Source organism: Setaria italica, chromosome V (assembly GCF_000263155.2).
Source record: "Setaria italica strain Yugu1 chromosome V, Setaria_italica_v2.0, whole genome shotgun sequence".
NCBI classification, from domain to species: domain Eukaryota; kingdom Viridiplantae; phylum Streptophyta; class Magnoliopsida; order Poales; family Poaceae; genus Setaria; species Setaria italica.
This window is the reverse complement of record NC_028454.1, coordinates 21,562,054-21,566,048: the sequence shown is the minus strand read 5'-3', so window position 1 is coordinate 21,566,048 and position 3,995 is coordinate 21,562,054. Positions and strand designations below refer to the sequence as shown.

Genomic DNA, 3,995 nt, shown 5'->3' with positions numbered 1-3,995 from the left:
GCTAGGTGCCATTTAATCTACAACAAAAGTAATGCAAAATACACTAAGACAAACGTATCCATGATAGAGCAAATTACATTAAACTATTTTAACAGAATCTACTCCCACTAAAATCAATATCCCTCTATTGAAACTTAGTGATTCAGGATCCACAACTAACAAGTCTACTAGTGAGCTTTAGCATCACCGCTAGCAAACGAGGTAGATCGGTAAGCAACTTTTGCTAATCATATCACATATGACTCCTGTTGTTGGGTGACATCTCTATGTCTCGGCGCCCAACCTTTATGCCCCAAGGTCCTTAACCGTTAAGATAACCTTGTTAAGCAAACCAACCCTTATGCGTGTAAGTGTCCGACACAAACCCGTCTAGTCAAGGAAAACTAGTGGCACCCTAATTTCATAGACCCACCACTAATTGTACAAGATATGGGACGGTGCAAGTTTTAGTTGGGAGGGCATACTAACTTAAACTTTGTGAGGGATCGTTCTACTTCTAACATCACAGCATGCAGAAAGTAAAACATAAACAGAATAGCATTCACACAGTTGTGACACAGTATGGCCCGTTTCCATATGGTGATCTCCATCTCCATAGAACCTGTTCACCATGGTGATCTCCATCTCCATATTCTATGTGCGCCATCCTCCTGGTGATGAGTCCTCCAAGAACTAGAGCATGCTATTACACCTAATAGCTAGTAAAATATCTAGTAATGAAGATTACATAGTTGCTTGGATCATCACAGATTGGTACGCCGACCATTAAATACAATAAAGTGACAACACATATGGCTCCTGCCGTGTTGCCGTACGCGCGACACGCAGGTCACGAATGAGTTACACACATGCATCACATACACAAGGGGGCCATACTGATCACAAGATACATACATACATCCTGCAAAAGAGAATTAGGCGTCCTAACGTTCCAAACTTCGGAGGCCCGAAACTCCATCTTCCAAGCCGAATTTGGGAAATCTAATTTCGCCGATTCGTGCTTCCTGGCATGTGCATTTAGGACATATTATTCTATCTGCATTACTTAAAATCACACCACTGAACCTAACAACTATGCAGCTACAAATGAACAATTCCAAAACCCCTTCCACAACCAATACATCAACGAGCACCACAAACCGGCCCAGTGCTTTAATCTTCGATTCTCTATTACTTCTTCATTTATAACTTGAGTTCATTTATATTTGCATTCTTTAGATCAAACTAGTATAGATACATGCCTGCTCTATCACAATGATCACCACGTCACTGAATTGCGTTCGAACACTTTCCAGAAGCAGACAAATTTGTTTACCAGAGTGCACATTACTTGATCATTTCATCAGGAAGTGGCCTCGACCTCCAGTCTGCATTTTAATATCTACAAGAAAAAGGTATCCTTTAATCAGAAAATTTCTATTGTAGATTCAAGGGAGGTCAGAGTGTATCTTTATTTATTGGGTAGAGTCATACTCCTTTGCTGTCACTCCACAAAAGCGAACCAATAGGTATTCTAGGCTGTTTCTCTCCATCCGTAAGACCCTTGAAGCCTGATTAAGTTTGGAAAGAAAGACCAAGCTTCAGTCTATTAAACATTGAGATGAGTGTTTCGAGGAGAATACGGAAAGAAGCAAAGTGCATGGCCTTTTCATGGGATTATTGGTCCTTGTTTGAAAATTAACTGTCCTGTGTCAAAAAATTGCATATGTAAATGTGGAAATCCCGTTGGAGCCACATTATATCACGATCCACACCATGTATTACCTATTTCACGAAGAACAAATTAGCAACCAGAAATCTGAGTGCGTATAGACAGAAACTACTGATGAGTTCTTCAAAACCTTTCTCTTGGTTGGATCTTTAAAAGGTTCTTGCAAGTAGAGACTAATGTATATGCGGAGCTTAAGAGTGTCACAATAAAGTCTTCTGTTCTGGTTGAAATCTGCATCAAGCAGGTCAAACCTTGAAATGACCTATATTGATTGTGCTCCAAATCCACCTGAAATGAAATAAAATCAGGTAAATATTTGTTAACATCGTGAAGGCCTTAGAAGTTGTTCTATTTCATGCCAGATGGTCTAGAACATAAAGGGGCGCACAATAAGAAGAATGAAAAGATGGAACAAGAGCTAATCTCAGCCAGAAGTCCACACTAGATAGTAGATAATGAGCACACCTGCACAAGCACGAGAGGACGGAGCTAATGAGATATCATGCGGCTGCAAGTTTACCGGCCGCGCAATGAAGCCCTGCCCCAATCCGGCCGGACCGGATCGGGCTGCTGCTGCCGCCGCCTGTTGCCGGCGCAGACCCACCCTGCCGGCCGGTGGCTATTCCTCGCGCGGGGGCCACGCCGATGCGGGACGGAAACGGCGCGGGGAATCGTGGGCGGCGCCGATGCGTAGGGAGATAGGGCGGGGCCGCCACCGGCGCCGATGCGGGACGAAGACGGGGCGGGGAGTACTTGCCACCGCCAGCGCCGATGCGGGATGAAGATGGGGCGGGGAGTCATGGCCGTCGCTAGCGCCGATGCGGGATGAAGACGGGGCGCGGAGTCTCCGGCAGCTCGGATAAGGGACGAGGACAGGGTGGAATCTTGCGCTTGCGTGGACGAGACCGCCGTTGCCACCGGCCGCGCGGTCGCCGCCGCCGCCGCCGCCGCCAGTGAGTTTGAGAAAAAATGTGGAGTAGAAATGAAGAGATAGGGAGTGAAAGGAACGAAGATAGGACGATTAAGAGCAACTACAAGAGTACTTCAAAAAATTCTTCCCTAAAACTATGTATTGGGAGTTCTTCCAAAAAAATTTTCCCCCAAAAACATATCAATCCACAGCAGATCGCTAATAAATAGCTCCCAATATTTTAAAACAGGCCACGTCATCGTATTGGGCCCATCGGAAGGGACGCGCGAGCGTGCGGGAATTAGGATTGGGGGAGGAATGCTAACGCTAAAATATACGCGGTGGTAGGCTGTTTTTTAGCGTTGCTAAAAAATTGGGGAAGGTTTGGATGGACTGTTGGAGTTCGTTTTTTCTCTTTTTTTTTCCCTAAAAAGAGTATTGGGGGTAAGATTAGCAGCCTCTTGGAGTTGCTCTAAGAAAGATTTGATATACCCCTGTACTACTATACTACTCATGTATACTATCAGCGAAAGTTTTTAGTAGTATATAATTAATCTCAACCATCGGATCTTTTCATACGAATCCTTCTCGAACAGTAGTATATGTTGGGATAAGGGGTAGGCTACACTAGCGCAATTCAAAAATTCTACCGCGTATAACCAAGAAGAACTGCCGTATAAGGATCACGGGATTACCACTCGACGCACTACTGGTGCGGAAGATGTAGATATGCGTCGATGCAGTGAAGACGATCACGTAGTCGTACGTAGTCGATCACGTCCAGCAGCTCGTCCACGTGCACAGCAAGATCGCCTCCGGTACCGCGGCTCGTCGTCGGCTCGTCGTGGCTCGTCGGCGGCTCGTCGATGGCTCGTCCAAGTGCTGCAGGCACAACACCTCCAAGGTATCCACACGTGCAGGGAGGAAGCGTCGCAAGCCGGATTGCTAGATCCGCGAGTTGCAACAGGCGAGGGCAGGTGTGTTTCGCTAAAAAGGTGTAAACCCTAGGGCGCCCCCACCCCTCTATTTATAGAGGTTCCTGATGGGCCTCTGGATCCGAGGCCCATTAGTACTCCTAAACCTAATCCAACTCGGATCACATCCGAATTGGGCTTCCAGCCCCTTAAGTGTGTGACCCTATGGGTTCGGATACGTATAGACATGGCCCGAGTACTCCTACTCGGCCCAATAGTCGGTAGCGGCCTCTAGCAAGACGTGCCAACTCCTATACGCACACGAAGATCATATCAGACGAACCATCACAACATAATATACATGCTATTCCCTTTGCCTCACGATATTTGGTCTAGCTTCAAGCCGACCGCTCTTTCTCGATCCTGTGATTCGGAATCCCTTTGTAGGTTAACTCTTAAC

The 3,995-nt window shown here is 46.2% G+C and overlaps 1 long non-coding RNA gene across 2 annotated transcripts; it reads right to left on the bottom strand.

The window, feature by feature from the left end:
- Positions 1-1,019: 1,019 nt before the first annotated feature.
- On the bottom strand, positions 1,020-2,693 carry LOC111257450. 2 transcript variants are annotated; one of them, XR_002677983.1, is made up of 4 exons: positions 2,177-2,693; positions 1,842-1,999; positions 1,474-1,764; positions 1,020-1,381 (listed from the first exon to the last, which is right to left on the bottom strand). It is a non-coding gene; the product is annotated as an uncharacterized LOC111257450 (long non-coding RNA). The 2 variants fall into 2 exon arrangements; XR_002677982.1 differs by having other exon boundaries at positions 1,474-1,999.
- Between the last annotated feature and the right edge of the window lie 1,302 nt (positions 2,694-3,995).